We start from the raw sequence: 25625 nt of genomic DNA, 5'->3' as shown, positions 1-25625 counted from the left end.
TGTGTTAGCATACAGTATTTGTTTTTCTTTTTCTGACTTACTTCACTCTGTATGACAGACTCTAGGTCCATCCATCTCACTACAAATAACTCAATTTCATTTCTTATTATGGCTGAGTAATATTCCATTGTATATATGTGCCACATTTTCTTTATCCATTCATCTGTCAATGGACACTTAGGTTGCTTCCATGTCCTCAATATTGTAAATACTGCTGCAATGAACATTTTGGTACATGACTCTTTTTGAATTATGGTATTCTCAGGGTATATGCCCAGTAGTGGGATTGCTGGGTCGTATGGTAGTTCTATTTTTAGTTTTTTAAGGAACCTCCATACTGTTCTCCATAGTGGCTGTATCAATTTACATTCCCACCAACAGTGCAAGAGAGTTCCCTTTTCTCCACACCCTCTCCAGCATTTATTGTTTGTAGATTTTTTGATGATGACCATTCTGACCAGTGTGAGGTGTTACCTCATTGTAGTTTTGATTTGCATTTTTCTAATGATTAGTGATGTTGAGCATCCTTTCATGTGTTTGTTGGTAATCTGTATATAATCTTTGGAGAAATGTCTATGTTAAATTATAGTGGTGAGAGTGGGCAACCTTGTCTTCTTCCTGATCTTAGTGGAAATGTTTTCATTTTTTCACCATTGAGAATGATGTTGGCTGTGGGTTTGTCATATATGGTCTTTATTATGTTGAGATAAGTTCCCTCCATGCCTGCTTTCTGGAAGGTTTTTATCATAAATGGATGTTGAATTTTGTCAAAAGCTTTTTCTGCATCTATTGAGATGATCATATGGTTTTTCTCCTTCAGTTTGTTAATATGTTGTATCACATTGATTGATTTCCATATATTGAAGAATACTTACATTCCTGGGATAAAGCCCAGTAGATCATGGTGTATGATCCTTTTAATGTGCTGTTGGATTCTGTTTGCTAATATTTTGTTGAGGATTTTGCATCTATAGTCATCAGTGATATTGGCCTGTAGTTTTCTTTCTTTGTGACATCTTTATCTGGTTTTGGTATCAGGGTGATGGTGGCCTCGTAGAATGAACTTGGGAATGTTCCTCCTTCTGCTATATTTTGGAAGAGTTTGAGAAGGATAGGTGTTAGCTCTTCTCTAAATGTTTGATAAAATTTGCTAGTGAAGCCATCTGGTCCTGGGATTTTTTTTTTTTTTTTTTTGGTTGGAAGATATTTAATCACAGTCTCAATTTCAGTGCTTGTGATTTGTCTGTTTATATTTTCTATTTCTTCCTGGTTTAGTCTCGGAAGGCTGTGCTTTTCTAAGAATTTGTCCATTTCTTCCAGGGTATTCAGTTTATTGGCATAGAGTTGCTTGTAGTAATCTCTCATGATCTTTTGTATTTCTGCAGTGTCAGTGGTTATTTCTCCTTTTTCATTTCTAATTCTATTGATTTGAGTCTTCTCCCTTTTTTTCTTGATGAGTCTGGCTAATGGTTTATCAATTTTGTTTATCTTCTCAAAGAACCACCTTTCAGTTTTACTGAACTTTGTTATCATTTCCTTAATTTCTTTTTCATTTATTTCTGATTTGATCTTTATGATTTCTTTCCTTCTGCTAACTTTGGTTTTTTTTTTTTTTTTTTGGTTCTTCTTCCTCTAATTGCTTTAGGTGTAAGGTTAGGTTGTTTATTTGAGATGATTCTTGTTTCTTAAGGTAGGATTGTATTGCTATAAACTTCCCTCTTAGAATTGCTTTTGCTGCACCCCATAGGTTTTGGGTCGTCGTGGTTTCATTGTCATTTGTTTCTAGGTATTTTTTGATTTCCTCTTTGATTTCTTCAGTGATCTCTTGGTTATTAAATAGTGTATTGTTTAGCCTCCATGTGTTTGTATTTTTTCCAGGTTTTTTCCTGGAATTGATATCTAGTCTCATAGCGCTGTGGTCAGAAAAGATACTTGATACGATTTCAATTTTCTTAAATTTACCTAGGCTTGATTTGTGGTCCAAGATATGATCTATCCTGGAGAATGTTCCATGAGCACTTGAGAAGAGTGTGTATTCTGTTGTTTTTGGATGGAATGTCCTATAAATATCAATTAAGTCCATCTTGTTTAATGTATCATTTAAAGCTTGTGTTTCCTTGTTTATTTTCATTTCGGATGATCTATCCATTGGTGAAAGTGGGGTGTTAAAGTCCCCTACTATGATTTACTTACTATCAGTTTCCCCTTTTATGGCTGTTGGTATTTGCCTTATGTATTGAGGTGCTCCTATGTTGGGTGCATAACTATTTACAATTGTTATATCTTCTACTTGGATTGATCCCTTGATCGTTATGTAGTGTCCTTCTTTGTCTCTTGTAATAGTGTTTGTTTTAAAGTTTATTTTGTCTGATATGAGAATTGCTACTCCAGTTTTCTTTTGATTTCCATTTGCATGGAAATCACTTTCAGTCTGTATGTGTCACTAGGTCTGAAGTGGATCTCTTGTAGACATCATATATACAAGTCTTGTTTTTGTATCCATTCAGCCAGTCTATATCTTTTTGTTGGAGCACTTAATCCATTTACATTTAAGGTAATTATTGATATGCATGTTCCTATTACCATTTTCTTAATTGTTTTGTGTTTGTTGTTGTAGGTCTTTTTCTTCTCTTTTGTTTCCTGCCTAGAGAAGTTCCTTTAGCATTTGTTGTAAAGCTGGTTTGGTGGTGCTGAATTCCCTTAGATTTTGCTTGTCTGTAAAGTTTTTAATTTCTCTGTCAAGTCTGAGTGAGATCCTTGCTGGGTAGAGTCATATTGGATGCAGGTTTTTCCCTTTCATCACTTTAAATATGTCCTGCCACTCCTTTCTGGTTTGCCGAAAATCTGCTGTAAGATCAGCTGTTAACCTTATGGGGATTCTCTTGCATGGTATTTGTTGCTTTCCCCTTGCTGCTTTCAATATTTATTCTTTGTATGTAATTTTTGATAGTTTGATTAATATGTGTATTGGAGTGTTTCTCCTTGGATTTATCCTGTGTGGGACTCTCTGCTCATCCTGGACTTGACTGACTATTTCCTTTCTCATATTAGGGAAGTTTTCAACTATAATCTCTTCAAATATTTTCTCAGTCCCTTTCTTTTTCTTCTTCTTCTTCTGGGACCCCTATAATTCGTATGTTGGTGTGTTTAATGTTGTCCCAGAGGTCTCTGAGACTGTCCTCAATTCTTTTCAATCTTTTTTCTTTATTCTGCTCTGAGGTAGTTATTTCCACTATTTTATCTTCCAGGTCACTTATCACTTCTTCTGCCTCAGTTTTTCTGCTATTGATTCCTTTCAGAGAATTTTTAATTTCATTTATTTTGTTGTTCATCATTGTTTGTTTGCTCTTTAGTTCTTCTAGGTCCATGTTAAACATTACATATATTTTTTCCATTCTATTTCTAAGATTTTGGATCATCTTTACTATTATTAGTCTAAATTCTCTTTCAGGTAGGCCATCTATTTCCTCTTCATTTGTTTGGTCTATTGGTTTTTAACCTTTCTCCTTCACCTGTTGTGTATTTCTCTGTCTTCTCATTTTGCTTACCTTACTCTGTTTGGGATCTCCTTTTCGCAAGCTGCCAGTTTGTAGTTCCTGTTGTTTTTGGTGTCTGCTCTTAGTGGGTAAGGTTGTTTCAGTGTGTTGTGTAGGCTTCCTAGTGGAGGGGACTGGTGTCTGTGTTCTGGTTGATGAGACTGGATCTCATCTCTCTGGTGGACACAACAATTTCTGGTGCTGTTTTTTGGGGTGTCTGTGAACTTATTATGATTTTCAGCAGCCTCTCTGCTAATGGGTGGTATTATGTTCCTGTCTTGTTAGTTGTTGGGCATAGGGTGTCCAGCACTGTAGCTTGCTGGTCATCAAGTGGAACTAGGTCTTAACGTTGAGATGGAGATCTCTGGGAGAACTTTCGCCATTTGATATTACGTGGTGCCAGGAGGTGGACCAATGTTCTCAACTCGGCTCTCTCACCTCAGAGGATGAGAACTGACACCCTGCTCATTTATCTTAAGGAAAGAGAGCTTTGTCTTCCTCCAGAAAAGCTGAAAAGTAGCTGTCCCTCAACCTGGAGTATAACTGGCTGCTGTAGATGCCTTACTTTCCCTTCTGGGGTCTGGAGAAGAACCGAGAGTATATATTTATTTTATTTTACTTTTTGAAGTATAGTTGATTTTCGATGTTGTTTTAATTTCTTCTGTACAGCAAAGAGATTCAGTTATACATATATATAAATTATTTTTTTATATTCTTTTCCATTATGATTTATCATACGATGTTGACTATCATTTTCTGTGCTATATAGTATGACTTATTGTTTATCCATTCTATATATAATAGCTTACAACTGCTAATCCCAACCTCCCCCTTCACCCTTCCCTCAACCCCCTCCACGTTGGCAGCCATAAGTCTGTTCTCTATGTCAATAAAGCTTTATATTCTTAAAGAACTCCATCTGATATCAGAGAGTTTACTGGATTGTTAACAATTCACCTGCCACACTTTAAGAATTACTGACTGGAATTACTGAGTAACTGGTGAAAATAATTCTCAAAACTACCATAATAAACAAGGCAAATTTTTCTCCTAGTATGCTCAAGAGCTTAATACCTTTAATGCCTGCTTTCTAGTGTTTAATATAAATAACAGGGAGTTTATTTTTTCACTCTTCTCTACTTCAGTAGATTCTCTTTTAAATTCTATATTAATTTACTGTTTCTTCTATCTATATTTGCTTGTCTCACCCAATATCTTCCTTTACTTTCTTTTTGTACCCTTACCCTTTAATTTATTTCCCCTTCTTTCACAAAATCTCTTTTCTCATATTTCCTGTCACAAATTCATGTTTAACTTGTTATAGAAGCTTCCTTACAGTCTCATAAATATTCAGGTTAATATGAATTCCCTTTCTCTTTTCACAAAGATATATAGTTTATTTAGAGGTCTAAACTGCTCTTGTCATTATTTTTCTGGCAAGGGCAGATCTCTGTTACTTCAGACCTACTGACAACATTTATTGCTGGATCCTAACGAAAATCCACCACTCATCTTTCGAACTTTTTCCATATTTATTTTGAGGATTCCAACAAAGCAGAAAGATTCGTAAGCAGTCTGCTTCCCACCAGAATCTTCAAGACTGTTCCATTTCTCATAGATACATTAAATGAAATTCTTTAAAATCCATTAGAGAGCTCATGATTTCAAATCATGGTTAAAAAGCATGGTTTTAACAGTCCAGATCCAATTTAATCAGGATAATTTGTTGAAGTCTTTCCCAAATATATTCTAAAAAAAGTTTTTCCAAAGCTCTCTCATTCAATAAAGACTTATTAATTTTGAAATAAACTTGATTTCACCACTAAATATTTTTTAGGGTTTTATCACAGATCAATTTAGGCAATTATATTCTACAAGACATTACAATGAATAATGAACACTATATTGCATGTTTTCTTTACTCACAATGGTGATTATTAATATAAGAATTTAAAATTTAATGGTATACCCTACAGAGCCTATATCCAGATTAAATATTCCAGAATTTTTTGTTATTTTTTTTAACAAACTGTTTATTTTCCATCAATTTATTTTAATTTCCTGTTGAGTCTGTGGGAGAACAGTTTAAGACCACTCAATGGTGGTCCCTACCCATTCAGTGGCCTGAGCAGTGCCTGCGCAACCCAGTCCTGGGGGAGGACCTATGCCCATAGACCAGACTGTGACCTCGGGTGAGTAGCAGAAAACTTGGGAGCTGGAACAGCCCACTCACCCTGACACTCTTCCTTGGGCACAACTTTTCCAGCAGTGGCCTGGAAAACTATTCACAATCTTCAGGGTCTCTGCAGAGGCAGAGATCAGGCCAGACCTCCTAGGATGGTCCATAGGAGAGGGTGTCACGCACGTACAGAACATCCAGGGATGGTGTCTACCACCTCAGACCTGGTGAGCAAGCTCTCCTGTTGTTGCCTGGATGGCAATGTCCACACAGCACAGAGGAGACACAGAGCAGTGGTGGCAGGTTGACACAGGATGCCTCTTGGAGAAGCTGGTGTGCAGCCCTGGGATCTGTAACAACCAGAAGTCTCAACTCCTGGAAGGAAGCCTGGACCCAGTTAGTGAGGTTCCAGGAACAAAGCGGCAGCAATAGTAGTGGCTCCAGTGGCAGCAGAATCTTCAGCTCAGCTCACTGACCATTATTCCTGGACAACAGGACGCTATCAGCCAGGTTTTCAATGGCAACAGTGACACGAGCTGCTAGCAGAAGCTTCACCCAAGTGCTCTTCAGATATATGATGTAGATGCCATCACTTTTCTTTTTGTAGTTGGGCTGTTCCCTTGGGAAGTCAAGGTTGATTTCCCCCAAGTCGGTTCCTGCTGTGAAGAATTTGAGGATGTCTTCCTCTTACATCTTCAGGACATCAAGGGCCCCAGACAGTGTGAAAGTTTCCCTTTAATTTAGGACAGAAACCCAGAACAACACTGTATGGATCCCTCTTGGGAGAAAACAAAAAGCCTAGGTTTATTAATTAAATTTTTAAAAAACTATGATATCAGTTATCATAAAAACATAACTCTTGTTTATTTTAAAATAGCAATTAGAATGATTAATTTGGAAATGGAAAGGGCATTACATGTGATCTTGGCCAGTTCGTTATACATGATGAAACTAAAGCATAGATATGAAGTGACACAAGAAAGGAAATAGATCTTTTTTTGATGAACTCTGAAAATCTAGGTTACTGTTTTCACACAGAACTCAGTGTATTGCTACTTCTCCTTATCTTTATGTTCTTTAGTCTGTTTAAAACCAAAATCGAGTGTATTTATAATTGTAAAGTGTTAAGTGATTCATTAGTGATCACTATATAAAGCTTTGCAATAATTTCTTAAGAAAGAATAGTAAAAAATTAACATGATTTTAGATTGTTTTCCAGATACAGATTTCTTAAATTGATAGCCCTAAGCATTTTAAATTACAAAAAACCTATATCCTCTAGAAGATTTATTTCTAAAATAACTTTGATGATAGTTGCCTTCTTTTCTACATTTTTTTCTTATTTTCTTCTTTTCAATTATTTAATGGATGGTATTTGTTTGTTGCTATATAAATACAGCCAATGAATACCTGCCCTTTACCTTATGATGGTAGTCTGAGAATCTCTGGAAATGTGATGCTAGCACAAGTGAACTAATGCGTGGATTATGATAGATACTCTTTGTGATGAATACTGAAGAGGGCATGCAGAAGAAAAGTAAAACTAAAATCTAGTGCAGATTGAGGAATATTTATAAGTACACTTACATGTGTAGGTAATTTAAATTTATGTATATCTATTTGCTGTCTTTATTGGGAGAGTTAGAAATGCCTCTTGCTAATAAGAACCTGCTTTATAAAAAAATAAATAAAACTAAAAAATTAAAAAAAAAAAAAAAGAAATGCCTCTTCCTTCATTATGGGTTACACAGGCCTGGGCCTTTAAGATGCTCTCTAAATATTATATGAGTAAGGAGAGAATGGGAAATTCTGATATTTATTTATTAGTTTTTGCTTTAATTTAAATTTATATCTGTCAATATTTAATCATGACCATATTTTAAAATAAGCCTAAATTAGTGTATTTTTCCTTTTTCACGTTAAAAAATGAAAATAACATCTTTATAAAATAATCACAAAATGTTGTGCAATCAATTTTTGAAAAAATAATTTGATTTTAATAATAATGATATTAATAACACTTACGGGACCTTTGTAGTATGTAAGGAAGTATGTTACAATAAATGAATAAGCTTACTTAAATCTCAAAATAACATTGTTATTTATCCACTATTATCAACTCCATTTTACAGATGAAGAAACTGAGGTTAGTACAGTAATTTCTCTAAATTTAGATATTGTGAAAAAGCTGGAATTGAGATTATAATCCAGGAGTCTGACTCAGGGTCCATGATATGGCCTCCATGAGGTGGTAATAATGTAGACATTATTTTATTCATTTTACTTCTGTGAAAGTCATGGTGTCTTTGATGAGCATGTATTATTTTGAAATTGATGGAAAAAATCAGCAGTGATACAATCAAAAATTTTCCAGGGAATGAATAAAAAAGAACTTTGCTCAACAGTTTATAGAAATCCAGATATTTCAATTCAAACTGAACATGTGTATTGAACAGATGGCACTGTGAAACAGTTCTTATTTCTTTTGCTAAACTGCCCTGAGTTTGAAGAAATGATAGATTTTAAAGAATTTTATACAGTTAGTGGCAGAAAATAACTTCTCAATATCAAAAGTGGTTAGTAATTATGGAATGAACTTTATTTTTTGTCTATGTTTTGGAGTGCAGATCTCAAGAAGTGTCTCAATTACAAAGTATCTGTGATCTTTCAAGTGTTAGTTTCTTAAGGTGCCGAAAATAAACTAGGTCCACTAAAACTCACTGTAAAATAGGAATTTCAGGAACAAGTAGATGTGTTCCTCAGACCATAAGCAATATACAAAAACTACAATTCATGCTTGGGTCCATGGTTCTGTAACTTCTCTATGAAATTTCCTTTCTTTTATGTAATTTCTGAAAATGAAGCTAAGCACTACTAACAACGATGTAAAACTGGTGATATGACTGAGATTTATTTAGATCTGATTCACTTCTTTACTCTTAAGATTATTTCAGGACATGAGGGTATTTGTTGAGTTGATCAGAGATGATCAGTGACTAGTACCTTGCCAAAACTCTGTACTCAAAGAACGAAGTTCACGAAATGTTCATGAAAATACAAGGACATAAAAATAATACATAGTATACACAGATGCTAGACATATGATGTGAAATCCATAATTGAAATAGCTAGTAATGGTAATCTGATTGTGTTTTTTATCTTACCAGCCAAACACACACATCTTATATAATAAAACATCTGAAAATAAAATGACAAATACATTTTGGCTAAATAGCTGTGCTTAAAGTATAATTCAATTTGATAGAGACACTCTGAATACAAGTCTTAAGTAGCTATAATGTGTGTTGATTATTTTAAATATGTTAAATGAAAAAAAACAACAAAAAAAAGTCTCTAACAGGAGTGTTAGGATAAACTGAGATGTAAACGTTGAACTATGTACTAAAAGGCTTTGGGAGAAAGGAACTAAAATGGAGTCTGGAAGAGAGATAGAGAAATAAAAAAGCAAAGAGAGAAAGTAGAAGAGGGGTCAGGAGTAAAGGTGTGCATGTGTTTTTGAAAAAGTAGGGCACACTTCCTGCATTTCTTCATACCAGCCCATTGTTCTTTCCCAAAGCATTTTCCTGCCCAATTTATATTCTCTCTGAAAAATAAATCTTGTTAGCATGATATGACTGTTAACAAGTGCTCCAGGCCCCTTATAGAAAATACTATCAAATTAAAATCTCAGGAAGGAAGCCCATTTCCTATCCTCCAATAACTCTACACATTCTTGTCTACATTCTTAACTGGTAGTTTGCATTTTAGTTTTAATATGTATAAAACTTTGCTTTACTCCAACATTCCTGAAGAGCTGTTATAGGGAAGCAAGGTTTAAATTACGTGCATTTGATGGGAACTCAGGCCCAATGGATTTGGATGCAGAATAGTAAGAAAAAAGAGGGGGTGATAGAAAAGGTAAGAATGCAGAAGAGACACTTATGCAATTTTTAATGACCTGGGGATAGGCCTTCATTAAATAACATAATTTCAAATAAAATGAAAACATGAGTAGGTGCTTTTGCTTCACTCACTTTTGTTTAATGGAGATGTTTATACACTAGTTCACAGTTCTCAACTCCAAAATATTTGGTTTTTTCTTGGCTTTTTATCCTAGGAAAATGATGAGGCAAGCTAAGTGTACCAGGTTATCAGAATACAAAAAATAAAATGTTTTATATAAATACATAAAACTGTAGCCATAAAGCAACAAAATGGTATTTTGTGAGTGCTTGCTTTTGCAAAGGAAACATTCTTAATAGTAGGGGAAAACATTCTATTCTCATATTTTAAAACAATAAACCAAATAGTAACCATGGAGTGAGAATTCTTTAAATAAAAACTGCATGTTCTGGGGGATGAGTCAAGATGGCGGTGTGGGAAGACGTGGAGTTAGCACCTCCCCACAACTAGGGCACCTGCCTGCAGCTGATGGGGGACTCTGACACCCAAGGAGATGGGAGGAACCCCAGAGTGAACCGGTAGGACATAGAGGGACTGTGGGGGAAGGAGAAGTGGAGGCCAGACAAGATTGGTGCCCCTGAGGCCAAGGAGATCAGGAGAGGCAGGTGGGAGTGACTCTCTGGGAAGAGGAAGAGCAGGAGCAGAGTGGAGGGTGATTGCTCTGCCCAGTCGGGCCCAGGGAGCCTGCTGAGCTCCCAGGCCATTCCCCTGCCCTCTAAAGCCCTCTCCAGGATGTGTGGGTCCTCGAGGGCATAGGAAGGAGGCTGAGGGGAGAACAGGAGAGGCAGGTGGGAGGGGTCCTGAGAGAGGAGCAGGAGAGGAGAGGAAGGGTGATTGCCCCACCCACTTAGGACAGGAAGCCTGCTGAGCTCCCAGGCTGTTCCCCTGCCCTCCAAGCCCCCTCCAGGGTGTGTGGGTCCTTGATGGCATAGGAGGGAATCCGGGGAGATAAGGAAAGGCAGGCAGTTGGGACCCTCCCAGACCCTAGACCAGAGGAGTAGGAGAGGAGAGGAGGGCTTTTGCCCTGCCCACTCGAGCCCAGAAAGTCTGCTGGGCTCCCAGGTAAGGTCCCCTGTCTTCTGAGAGAAGGGGTGGGGGGCATGCCTGGGCCCCTTCTGTTCCTTGAGCCTAATTCCCACCCCCTGACAGCTCCCAGGGCCTTTTCCAGCCCTGTGGGTCCTGAGCATTGGCCCTGCTCACTGCCAAAACCTCACTCTTGCTTAGGCCCTGCTCTCCACAGCCAAGGCCTCCACTTCAACCGTTTTGTTTGTTTGTTTGTTTTCTTTTCCCTCCTCCTTTTTTTTTCCTATTGTGGTACTGATATACCTTCTGGTTGTTGATTCATCTATATTTTTATTTTTACATTCTTTCTAACATATCTGTTGGTTTCCTAGTCTAATTTTATTTTTTACTTTACTATTGTTCTTCTTCTTTTTTTTTTTTTTGCCACCCCACATGGCTTGCGGGATCTTGATTAGGGAGCCCGGGGTCAGGTCGAAACTCCTGCAGTGGGAGCTCTGAGTCCGAACCACTGGACTAAAAGAGAACCTAAGACCCAAGGGAATATTCATTGGAGTGAGGGCTCACAGAGTTTTTCATCTCAGCACTGAGATCCAGCTCTACCCAATAGCCTACAAACTCCAGTGTTGGAAGCCTCAGGCCAAATAACCAGTAAAAGAGGAACACAATCTCACTCATTAAAAAAAAAAAAAATGAGATGGCAAAAAATATGTCACAGATGAAGGAGCAAGGTAAAAACCTACAAGACCAAATAAATGAAGAGGAAATAGGCAATCTACCTGAAAAGGAATTCGGAGTAATGATAGTAAAGATGATCCAGAATCTCGGAAATAGAATGGAAGCACAGATTGAGAAAATACAAGAAATGTTTAACAAAGATCTAGAAGAACTAAAGAACAAACAGAGATGAACAGCACAATAACTGACATGAAAAATACACTAGAAGGAATCAAAAACAGAATAACGGAGGCAGAAGAATGAATAAATGAGCTGGAAGACAAAATGGTGGAAATAACTGCCAAGGAGCAAAATAAAGAAGAAAGAATTGAAGACAATCTCAGAGACCTCTGGGACAACACTAAATGTACTAACATTCGAATTATAGGGGTCCCAGAAGAAGAGAAAAAAAAAGGTCTGTGAAAATATTTGAAGAGATTATAGTGGAAAACTTCCCTAACATGGGAAAGGAAATAGTCACCCAAGTCCAGGAAGCACAGAGTCCCATACAGGATAAACCCTAGGAAAGACACATCAAGACACATATTAATCAAACTAACAAAAATTAAATTCAAAGAAAAAATAATCAAAGCAACAAGGGAAAAACACAAAATAACATAAAAAGGAATCCCCATAAGTTTATCAGCTGATTTTTCAGTGGAAAATATGCAGGCCAGAAGGCAGTGGCAGCATATACTTAAAGCGATGAAAGAGAAAAACCTACAACCAAGATCACTCTACACAGCAAGGATCACATTCAGATTCGATGGAGAAGTCAAAAGCTTTTTGACAAACAAAAGCTAAGAGAATTCAGCACCACCAAACCAGCTTTACAACAAATGCTAAAGAAACTTCACTAAGCAGGAAACATTAGAAGATAAAGACCCAAAAAACAAACCCAAAACAATTAAGAAAATGGTAATAGGAACATACATATCAATAATAACCTTGAATGTAAATGGATTACATGCCCCAACCAAAAGACACAGACTGGCCAAATGGATACAAAAACAAGACCCATATGTATGCTGTCTATAAAAGACCCACTTCAGACCTAGGGAAACATACAGAACGTGAAGGGATGGAAAAAGATATTCCATGCAAATGGAAATCAGAAGAAAGCTGGAGTAGCAATACTCGTATCAGATAAAATGGCTTTAAAATAAAGACTGTCACAAGAGATAAGGAGGGACACTACATAATGATCAAAGGATCAATCCAAGAAAAAGATATAACAATTATAAATGTTTATGCACCCAACACAGGAGCACCTCAATACATAAGGCAAATACTAACAACCATGAAATTAACAGTAACACAATAATAGTAAGGGACTTTAAGACCCCACTAACACCAATGGACAGATCATCCAAACAGAAAATAGATAAGGAAACACAATCTTTAAATGACACAATAGAATGAATAGATCTAATTGATATTTATAGAACATTCCACCCAAAAGTGGCAGAATACACTTTCTTCTCAAGAGCACATGAAATATTCGCCAGGAGAGATCACATCTTGGGTAACAAATCAAGCCTCGGAAACTTTAAGAAAATTGAAATTGTATCAAGTATCTTTTCTGACCACAATGCTATGAGATTGGAAATCAATTACTGGGAAAAAAAAACTTAAAAAAAACACAAATACATGGCTTAACAGTGCACTACTAAATAACCAAGAGATCACTGAAGAAATCAAAGAAATCAAAGATCACAAAGAAATCAAAGAACAAATAAAAAATACATAGAAACAAATGACAAAGAAAACACGATGACCCAAAACCAATGGGACACAGCAAAAGCAGTTCTAAGAAGGAAGTTTATAACAATTCAATCTCACCTCAAGAAACAAGAAAAATCTCAAATAAACGATCTAACCCTACACTTAACACAACTAGAGAAAGAAGAACAAAGAAAAGCCAAAGTCAGTAGAAGGAAAGAAATCATAAAGATCAGAGCAGAAATAAATGAAATAGAAACGAAGAAAACAATAGCAAAGATCAATAAAACTAAAAGTTGGTTCTTTGAGAAGATAAACAAAATTGATAAACCCTTATCCAGACTCATCAAGAAAAAAAGGGAGAGGATGCAAATCAATAAAATTAGAAATGATAAAGGAGAAATCACAACTGACACTGTAGAAATCCACAGGATTATAAGATACTACTACAAACAACTATATGGCAATAAAATGGACAACCAAGAAAAAATGGACAAATTCTTGGAAAGGTACAATTTTCCAAGACTGAACCAGGAAGAATTAGAAAATATAAACAGACCTATCACAAGTAATGAAATTGAAATGGTAATTAAAAATCTTCCAACAAACAAAAGTCCAGGACCAGATGGCGTCCCAGGTGAATTCTCTCCAACATTTAGAGAAGAACTAACACAGATCCTTCTCAAACTCTTCCAAAAAATTGTGGAAGGAGGAACACTCCCAAATTCATTCTATGAAGCCACCATCATCCTGATACCAAAACCAGACAAAGATACTACAAAAAAAGAAAATTATAGACCAATATCACTGATGAACATAGATGCAAAAATCCCGAGCAAAATACTAGCAAACAGAATCCAATAGCACATTAAAAGGATCATACACCATGATCAAGTGGGATTTATCCCAGGGATGCACGGATTCTTCAATATATGGAAATCAATCAATGTGATACACCACAATAACAAATTAAGGAATAAAAACCGTATGATCATCTCAATAGATGCAGAAAAAGCTTTTGACAAAATTAAACACTTATTTATGATAAAAACTCTCCAGAAAATGGTCATAGAGGGAACCTACCTCAACATAATAAAGGCCATTTATGACAAACCCACAGCAAGCATCATACTCAATTGTGAAAATCTGAAAGCATTTCCACTAGGATCAGGAGCAAGAAAAGGATGTCCACTCTCACCACTCTTACTTAACATAGTTTTGGAAGTCCTAGCCACAGCAATCAGAGAATAAAAATAAATAAAAGGAATACAAATTGGAAAAGAAGAAGTAAAGCTGTCACTATTTGCCAATGACATGGTACTACACATAGAAAATCCTAAAGATGCCACTGGAAAATGACTAGAACTAATGAATGAATTTGGTAAGGTTGCAGGGTACAAAATTAATGCACAGAAATCTCTGGCATTCCTATACACTAACAACAAAAAATCAGAAAAAGAAATTAAGGAAACACTTCCACTTACCATTGCAACAAAAAGAATAAAATACCTAGGAATAAGCCTGCCAATGGAGACAAAAACTTGTACTCAGAAAACTATAAAACACTGATGAAAGAGATCAAAGATGACATAAACAGATAGAGAAATATACCATGTTCCTGGATTGGAAGAATCAACATTGTGAAAATGACTATACCACCCAAAGCAATCTACAGATTCAATGCAATCCCTATCAAACTACCAATGGCGTTCTTCACAGAATTAGAAATAAAAATCTTACAATTCGTAAGGATACATAAAAGACTCCAAAGAGCCGAAGCAATCTTGAGAAAGAAAAATGGAGTTGGAAGAATCTGGCTCCCCAACTTCAAACTATACCACAAAGCTACAGTAATCAAAACAGTATGGTACTGGCACAAAAACAGAAATATAGATCAATGGTACAGGATAGAATGCCCAGAGATAAACCCATGTACATATAGGCACTTAATTTATGACAAAGGAGGCAAGAACATACAATAGAGAAAAGACAGCCTCTTCAATAGTGGTGCTGGGAAAACTGGACAGCTACATGTAAAAGAATGAAATTAGAACATACCTAACACCATACACAAAAATAAACGCCAAATGGATTAAAGACTTAAATGTAAGACCAGACAGTATAAAAATTTTAGAGGAAAACATAGGAAAAACAGTCTTTGACATAAACCACAGAAAGATCTTTTTTGACACAACTCCTGGAGTAACAGAAATAAAAACAAAAATAAACAAATGGGACTTAATTAAACTTAATAGCTTTTGCACAGCAAAGGAAACCATAAACAAAACAAAAAGGCAACCCTCAGAATGGGAGAAAATATTTGCGAATGAAACAACAGACAAGGGATTAATCTCCAAAATATACAAACAGCTCATGGAGCTCAATATCAAAAAAACAACAATGCAGTTAAAAAATGGGCAGAAGACCTAAATAGACATTTCACCAAGGAAGATATACAGATGGCCAAGAGGCACATGAAAAGATGCTCAACATCACTAATTATCAGAGAAATGCAAATCAAAACTACAATGAGGTATCCCCTCACGCCAGTCAGAATGGCCATTATCCAAAAAGCTAGAAACAATAAATGCTGGAAAGGGTGTGGTGAAAAGGGAACCCTCCTACACTGTTGGTGGGAATGTAAATTGGTAAAACCACTATGGAAAACAGCATGGAGGTTCCTTAAAAAACTAAAAATAGAACTACCATATGACCCAGCCATCCCACTACTGGATATATACCCTGAGAAAACCATAATTCAAAAGGAGTCATGTACCACAATGTTCATTGCAGCACTATTTACAATAGCGAGGACATGGAAGCAATCTAAGTGTCCATTGACAGATGAATGGATAAAGATGTGGCACATATATATAATGGAATATTACTCAGCCATAAAAAGAAATGAAATTGAGTTATTTATAGTGAGGTGCATGGACCTAGAGTCTGTCATACAGAGTGAAGTAAGTCAGAAAGAGAAAAACAAAATACAGTATGCTAACACATATATATGGAATCTAAAAAAAAAAAAAAAAAATGGTACTGTTGAACCTAGTTGCAGGCCAGGAATAAAGAGGTAAAGAATGGACTTGAGGACATGGGGTGGGAGGATGAAGCTGGGGCGAAGTGAGAGTAGCATCAACATATATACACTACCGACTGTAAAATAGTTGGCTGGTGGGAAGCATCAGCATAGCACAGGAAGATCGGCTTGGTGCTTTGTGATGACCCAGAGGGGTGGGATAGGGAGATGGGAGGGAGGCTCAAGAGGGAGGGGATATGGGGACATGTGTATGCCCATGGTTGATTCACTTTGTTGTGCCACAGAAACTAACAAGGTATTGTGAAGCAATTATAGTTCAATAAAGATGTATTAAAAAAAGAAAAACTGCATGTTCTGGATTGGGTATATGGTCTAAATCTGGGGGAAAAAAATGTAATTCAGCTTTGTGAATCTGGTAGGAGGATGTCATTGTAAAAGCAGAATATAGTCTCCTATTATGTTTTTTGATATCCAACCATTGTTGTCTCATTTACAGCATGAAGGAAAACTGTGAATGAATCTGCAAGTACCACTTCTTACCCTAGAACTTGAAGATGGAATTTAATGTAAGTAGAGGAATCACACTAGGTCCAGAAGGTTAAATGCATTTAACTGTGAGTTTAAGGATCTAGTATTCTGTCAGTTTTAAGAGGGCCATCTGCCAGAGCAATCAGACATCTTCCCTGAGTCTATAGAACACTTTCCCAAAGCCCAAGGATAAAGAATAATTGCCTTTACTAAGGAAATCTGCCTAATGGCTCAAATGGAAGCTGTTTGGACTCCTTTAAAGAGGTCACTGAACCAGAACACCCATATAGGAGGTGACACGAGGTTCAACTTCAGCCCTTTTCTACAGTCCTTACACCCTATATGCATTTCTGGGTTTATATTTCAGACTCACACTCTTCTTGCTTAAATTAGAGCATTGACTTCCCCTTTTCAGGTGACAGTCTTCAAATCCCAGGGCCTTACACCCAAGAAAAATTGTTAGAAAAAAACCTTAGCCAAAAGGTATTTAATTTTTCAACTCAGGCGTAAAGAAATTGAGGAGGTAATCTATTGTGTTAGTTTTCTGTGGTTGTATAACAAATTACCACGAATAATGATTTCAAACCGCACATTTTTTTTTTTTTTTATATCATTGTCTCTGTGGGTCCGGGAGTGCCTAACTGGGTCATCTGCTTGGGGTCTCAAGGCTACAATCAATCAAGGTGTCAGCAAGGCTACATTCTCACTTGAAGCTACACGGTGGCAGGCTCTGCTTGCAGTTTCATTCAAGTTGTTGGTGGAATTCACTGTCTTGTAGCTATATTCCTAGGACACTGGCTTTCTGCTGTTCCTAGAAGTTGTCCGCCATTCTCTGCCACAAAGGATTCCCCAACGTGGCCCCTTAGTTTATTAAGCCGCAGGGAGGGTTTCTTGCTCCAGTCGACTAAAAAAAAAGTCTTATGTATTGTCTAACATCCCATCATCTTTAGCAAATACTATTAGTTAAAAGTCACATATTTCCCCCACAGTGAAGGAGAGAGACTTATCCAAACGCATAAACCTAGAGATGAAAATCCTTAGGTGTTTGCATTGGGTTCGTCCTCTGTAACTACTTAAATTCACAGAGCAAGTTAAAGGAAAAACTTGAATAGTAGAACAGTTCTCTTGCAAGCCACACCAGTATCTCCTTCAATTACTGCCTGACCTCACTTTCCCTGTTGTTCCTATTGTTCCATTAGTCATTACAATGGATTTTAATGGAAAATTCTCTCAGATGTTATCAAACACCTCCCATCACAACATACCTTAAATGATTCTCTATGTTATGACTCTAAGTTAAAATTTTGCAAATTGTTTTTTTCTACCTCTGTACTAAGGTAAATGTATGAGACAAAGTAGGGGTAGGAGGAATATTAAAATAAACAAAAGAAATTATTTTTATTTTATAATATATATATAAATAGATTATATATTTGTATTGAATTTCTCATTCTGTTGCAATAGCATCATGTTTTAAGGGCTCTGAAAATTACTGAAATTAAATCAGGAGAGTTTTAGCCTTGTCTCCACGACATTTTCTCATATTGTTGTAGTATTGCAAATGAAATGTTACATTATAATATTGCAATTTGAAATCCTTTGCCATCTGGCCTAGAGAACTATGGCAAATCCTTTAAACACTTTGAATCTCATATTTCTGTTAACTGAATGGGCAATAATATAAATTTTATAAGGTCGCTTTAAGGACTAAATAAGTTCCACTATTGAAATGTTTGTTTGTTTGTTTTGATGGTATTTTTTTCTTTGCATGTAAATGGAAATAGCTGAACTGCATTTGTACTAAATTTTCTTTCAGCTGCAATTTTCCAAAATTCTATGAGAATAAAGATTGACACCTAGGATCTCCCTTGGGATTGATAGAGGTCTGCTTAAAGTCTTTGACCATGTCAAATGGTCTAAGTCTGTGCTCTTACAGAACTCAGACAATGCTGAAATAGAGACTGGGGATTTCAGAATTGTATCTGATAGGCTTTTTTCATTTTGCAAGTAGAACTGACATGATCCTGAGACATTATTAATATATTTTCCTATTTATAGATTTTTTTTTTTTTCTGTACAGAAAATTATTTGGCCAGTTATCTCTGGAAGGATTACATATCACTTCTATGTTCATGATCTGCTGTGTCTAGAATACACTAAATTATTGTAGTACATAACAGAAATTCCTTAATTTTTATTTATAATACTCAGAACATTTCTTGGGTTATATTATTCAGATTCAATGTATTTTCCCTTAAATGTGTGTCAAATATTTCTCTAGATGCATGACATTTTTTTTTTTTGCCCATTTTCAAATGCTTTGAGCCTCTGTAAGACCATTTCAAATAGCACCAATCTCAAAACTTTTGACTGATTTATATTCCTTCTAATTTAATCCTTTATAGCCCAATCATACCTTAAGTATTTAGAAAGGCTCATGAAAGTAAAGTCTCAAGAGGTTATGGTTTAAAGTAATGAAAATTTTCTTTGAATATGATACCTCATCCCTATTAAATCCCCTAAAAACCATTTGCTGTTTTCTGTCGACTGTGTTTTGCCTGAAAGGAAGAAAGTAATTACTATGAACAGGATTAGATTAGTTTGGGAAATATTTTCATGGCTCCCTATAAGCATTTTAGTCGACTTTGAAACTATAGCTAAAATAAATTAGCTTTATTTCCTTCCTGATTTTGTAGCTTTCTTGCTCCCAGAGAGTTATAACATAGTGACTGGTGTTGCTTGCAAGCATATTGGATTTCATTGGGTGCCGGATCATAACATTATTTTTACCCATGTTACTTTCATAGATGATTTGCCTTACTGTAAAATCATTAAGGATATTCATTAAGCATGCCACTCTTTTGTAGGGGATCAATATTTCTAAAATAAAAGGCAGAGTTGTTTGCATTTAATTTCAGTCATGTTTTCTTTTAGGCTTTCAGTATTTTGTTTTTAATATGCCAGGGTAACTCCTCATGTAATGAGATGGCACCTTGTGTAATGAGCTACTGTTTATTGTTATTCCTGGCAGCAGACCATAGAAGGGCAAGGCCTGTTAAATACATGTGCATATATGAGCTGCTCCTTCAACCAGAAGAGAGGGCCTATTTGAGCGCGGAAGGATAATATTTTGCCTTCTGTTTAGTCTCCAGACAGATTATCCTGGCTCCAGCCTTTGTCTAGAGGCCTGGATCTGCTATGCTTGGTGATTCTTTCCCCTGCAAGTTCACTGATATTTTCCAATCCTCCCAAACTTAGAAGCAAAAAGCAGGAAACATTTGCTCTGTATTATGCTAAATAAAATTTTAAAAAGTAGGACCAGAATTAAGGCAGCTCAACCCAATCCACCATGAGCTCAACCCAATCCAGCATGAACTCAACTTGCACCAGGCTAGAGCAGTACAGGGTTTTAGTCAAGCAACACATGCTTAGTCAACTAACCAATTCTTTGCTTTCACTTGAATTACTTTTTCCAAGCATTATAGTTTGTCTTTAATTTGGGCAAGCTGGAGAATGAGGTTTTTGTTTGTTTGTTTGTTTCGTTTTTTATTGAACACAACTTTAATTGATGAAACCTCAAAAATATTGAAAATAATCAAATTATTTTAAGTTACTTAGTAGATGACCATCTACTGATTACCTTAGATGAATGAGGAGCAATATTGGTAAATTAAAATGAGCAGGGCAGGGGGAACAAGAAGACCTATGAAGACACAACTCAAAATGAATTTAGACAGAAAAGAAAATTGCATATACAAAATAGTAATCACTTGAATTGAGAAGGAAGAATATCCATGGGAAAACCACTATTTGTACCATGAAAATTTTAAAATGTTATCCTGTATTTTGAATATTTGACAAAATGGTAAAGAATAAAATCTGATTGCAGCTGTTTTTTGACCTGGTGAAAATAGAAACAAGAAAGAAAAGGGATTTTAGTGTTTTGTTCCAATAAATTTGACATTATATAGGCTCAATGTATCTTAAATATACGTGCCATTTAGTAAAAAATCATATTATGACAGGTTATGGCATACTATGGGAGCATGACATGTGAGTATTCAGCATGAATCTATGAAATATTTAGCCCTCCTACCAGTATGTCTCTCTCAGTGAAGACTTGGAATAGATAGTTTCTAAGATCCATTACAGATATACAATTCTATGACCATATTATTAGTATCTGTAAATATATATCCAAACACAAATAATCAAGTCAGATTCTCAATGTGATGCCATCAGGGCTACTTTCTGCATAAAAGAATGATTACATTGCTTAAAAAAAAAAAAGCCCAATGAAAACCTGAAATGAATACGACTTAATTTAGCTCGTTCTACAAGTAAAACAAGCATATGCAACTGATACAACTTTCATACGTTTTCCCTATAGATTTTCCCAACTAAGGCAAAAATAGCTTATTGGCTAATTTTGAACTATTGACTTTCAATCTACACACTATAATGTTGTTGATGACAGATGAGTCAATATAAAATTTAATATCTCTATACATGCTTATGAGAACTTCCTATTAGTTTCATTCAGCATCTTTTTGGGCTTAAAAAAATGTCAGATATATTGCATGGCATAGTATCCATCCTCTAGAAGTGTAACAAATATAGTTTTTTTTTTAATTTATAACAATATATGTTTAATTATAAATTATACACAAAGGTAAAACTAGGGTTATTAGAACCTCCCATTCAATTAATATTGAACAGTGTTACTGGTAGGCATTGAATAAGCAGTGGTTAATATATGGAGTGGCTAAGTATGTGGAATTTGGCAAATAAGATAGGCATCTCATTGCCAGTAATTGAAAATGAGCTATAAAACTTTTATCCCCCTTTCTTTTTTTAAATATAACATATCACAATATAAAATTATTTATTATTCAGTAATTACTGAATGATATATAAAATTTATCATCCTATTTAAAATAAATTCCTTTTTAGATTTTGAAAGATGTTCATAGGGTTACTTTTCATATTGAAAAATGTATATAAGAATTTAATTTATCTGTAAGACTATATTTCTTAGAAAGTAACACGGGGTTTTATTGATTAAATAAGTAAAATGTAGGTAGATAATATCAATGTTAACAGTGGGGGAAACTGGAAGAGAGTTCTGTATTATTTTTGCAGCTTTTCTATAAATCTAAAGTTAATTCTAAAATGAAAACACTTATTTTTAAATAAGTAAGTAAGTAAATAAATAAATACATAAAATGAAGGTAGAGAAGGGAAATTTACCAACACTAGATATTAAAAAGAAATCAACAGCATTGTAATAGCCCTGCATAATAGCAGTCAACAAAAAGAAGTTCTTTATTTTAACAAATTAAATTATCATGACATAACAAACTGTTGCATGCAAAACATCTTCCTCACATTCCCTAAAATAACTGTCATTAATGTTCTCTTGATAAATTTACTATAAGTGTACTATATAGTTATGGAAGATATTTTGGACCATGCAGAAATAAAAAGAAGAAACTAGAAGTCATCATAATCCTGCCATTCAGAGATAATACATGTTTTCTTGTTTAAGTCTTTTTGATATGCCTATATGTACATAGAGAGAAAATGGAAAATTACACTATGTATTGTTTTGTACCCTACTTTTGTGTGTTTATTTTCTAATTATAGAAATTAAGCATAAATGCATTTCATAATAGTTTTGTGCACTTTTCATTCCTTTTTGTACAGATTTAGATAATATATACAACATACAGTGCATTTTAACATAAATTTGATCACATAATTGTGTTTTTCAGGGTTGTAATTTTTCATTATTACTACAGTGGTTTATATTAATGTCTCTCTAACCCATGAACTCTAAATTCTATAAGGCACATACCAAGTCTCTTTTGTTATCTTTGTAAACCCATGTCTCAGTATCAATCCTGGCATGGCTATAAAATCAATACCTCTCCATAAGTCTAGATGTTAATTTCAATTCTTTCCCAGATATGTCACTAGATTTTCTATCACTGTGCTTTTTCTTTGTTTGATTTGTGTTTGATGATAAAAATTCACTTTTTCTAATTCTTTTAAAACATAGTTTAGTGTTATAATTTAAAAGAAGCTGCACTATGAGCTACATAGGTCATATCTTAACCTGATCTGTGTGCTCAGTGTTCTGTTACAAGTAGAATTACCAAGAGAATAAATTTGAGTAGTTGTGAAAACTAAGGCAAAATATTGCTTTTTTATTTAATGTCCTAAAAGAATATTCAAGAGATACTATGCCTGAAAATGAAACCATAGTTACCTTTACACCAATATTCTTCTCATTGGCCTCCTATTGTCAAGTTTCCTGTAGGAAGACGTTTGCGGCTGATCAGATCCTCCCACTGTGAATTTTAATTTTTCCTTCGTAATACTCATCACACTTGTAGTTACTTACTTATCATTTGCGTTTCCCACTAGATTGTAATTAGAAGACAACAGAGATAACGTCAAGTTCTCTCACCTCTGTAAGCACTGCACCTACAATCTGCTTGTCACATAGTTATTTGTCAAGTTGAATTGAACAGAACAGGTTCATCCTTGGGTAGTATGCTTGATCTTCTAGATCAGTACTTCCTAGCCAAGAAAAAGTAATCATATAAATTTGCAAAATCAGTAGATGTAGATAGATGTGCTTATGGAATTATCAATATGTATCTTAAAAATCTTCATATGAACCTACCATGACAGTGCCTACAAGCACACAACTGAGGCTTAATAAGTATTTATTGAAGGATATATGATTCACTGAATGGTGATTAAATAAATACAAATAAATAAATACTTGCTGTGTAGGTGAATGAGACAAGATGTCAATTATGAGACATTGTCCTTGTATTGAGTCCTTTTTGTCACTTGTTGGTTATAACCCAGATCAGATTACTTGAACAGATTTCCTCACATGGAAAATATAAATAATATTTGTGTCACTGGATAGTTCTGGACCTTTATAAGATATACCTGTGAAAACGCCTAGTAATATGTTTGGTACATAATGAATACGAGGTACATATTCTGAAGATTCTGGCCACCATAACAAATTCCACTCCTGGTGTGAATTAGAAAATTCAAGATATGTTTGCTGGGTTTTTTGTTTTCTTTTGTCTTGTAGAGGAAGCAAGTTGGACTTTTTTTTTTTTAGGGTATGTAATACCTAATCTGAATGATCCCAATGAATTTTATAAAATAATATTATTCTTATTAAAATGTTTAGGGCATGCTTTAATTGCATCTTGTGAGGTTATTTTTATCTTATAAAAGCTTCTTTAAAGATTTGCCTTGGAAAGATTTTTAATTTCATAAGATTATAGTAGAATGTGTTATTTCTAAGTAAAGATATTTCTTGATGCCTCTTTACTAGTAACTAAATTTCCTGCTTCAATCATCAATAATTCCTGAAGCCTACTCATTGATTTACTCTGTAACAGTATGACTAATTAAAATATTGAAGATCAAGGTAGGAGGCAATATGCAGAAGTAATATTTGACTTTAATGGATTGTTTTATAATAAAAGTATTTATTGCTTTAATGTCTTCTAAAGATATTTCCTGCTGTTATCAAAAAATATAAATTACTGATATTTTACTATTAAACAGGATATATTTTTAAGAACTTGAAATTATCTGCCTTCTTTTTTTTAATAAATTTATTTATTTATTTTTGGGTGTGTTGGGTCTTCGTGTCTGTGCGAGGGCTTTCTCTAGTTGCGGCGAGCGGGGGCCACTCTTCATTGCGGTGCGCGGGCCTCTCTTGTTGCGGAGCACAGCCTCCAGACGCGCAGGCTCAGTAGTTGTGGCTCACGGGCCTAGTTGCTCCGCGGCATGTGGGATCTTCCCAGACCAGGGCTCGAACCCGGGTCCCCTGCATTGGCAGGCAGATTCTCAACCACTGCGCCACCAGGGAAGCCCATATCTACCTTGTTTTACTATCAAACTTCTTTGAAGAGGTATGTGCTCACTTTTCCACTATCATTCACTGCTGTGTTACTGCATATTCTGATTCTCTTCCTAAACTTCCAATTGCTTCCTTTTTCTTCTTCTTTTGGAAATCAAATTCTGGCATCACAAACATCAAGATCCTTGTTCTCTCCAGATATCAATGTCCTCTGGCAAGAAAGGGATTTTAAGATACTTACCAGAGCCACAAGTTTATGATTCCATTTCTTTTAAAGACCTTCTGTCTTATATCACCTTCTACACATATGTATTTACCAAGATTTATTACTTGACTTTTCTCTCCTCTCCTCTACACAAAAAGGAAATCTTATCCATCTCTGCTTCAAAATTCACCTCTACGGAAACTCCTAAATCAATACCTCCAGGCATAATGTTTGGCCATATTCTGTCTTCATTGAAACACTTCAACTTGCTGTGTCTCTGAAACTCTTCAGGAAACAGAGTAGAAGAAACCCCATGAGAGTTCTCTCAGGGTTCTGAACATGTCTAGAATGTTGCCTGGACCGTTGTAAGGGAATATAATGCAAATACAATACAGAAGGCCCCTGTTCTTACAGAACATATGGTCTGGTTCTCACTCTCAGATCCAATTGGAAGAAGCTCCCTCTATCTTCTGTTCTCAAATTTCCTATAGGCATCTCTCGTCTGAGACACACCCATCCCTGTATTCCTTGCAGGGCATTTTATATACTTGGTATGCACATAGCTTTTAGTAAATGAAAGACATGTCTAATTTTAGATATTATGTGAGATAGAAAAAAGTTTAACCTGTCTGATCATGTAACAGCATAAGGAAATTAGAAAAAGGGAAGGTCATATGTGTAGACTTAGATGATCATGATAGGACAGTAAGGAGTGAGGAAAGAGAAACATGGACTACCGTGTGCAAGGAGTAACTTGTGTGTGGTTTCGGAGGAAGGGAGAGAAGAGAGCCAGATCTAGGAGTCTCCAT

The sequence above is a fragment of the Balaenoptera ricei genome, chromosome 18, assembly GCF_028023285.1.
Source record: "Balaenoptera ricei isolate mBalRic1 chromosome 18, mBalRic1.hap2, whole genome shotgun sequence".
In the NCBI taxonomy this organism is placed as follows: domain Eukaryota; kingdom Metazoa; phylum Chordata; class Mammalia; order Artiodactyla; family Balaenopteridae; genus Balaenoptera; species Balaenoptera ricei.
This window is presented reverse-complemented; position numbering follows the sequence as displayed.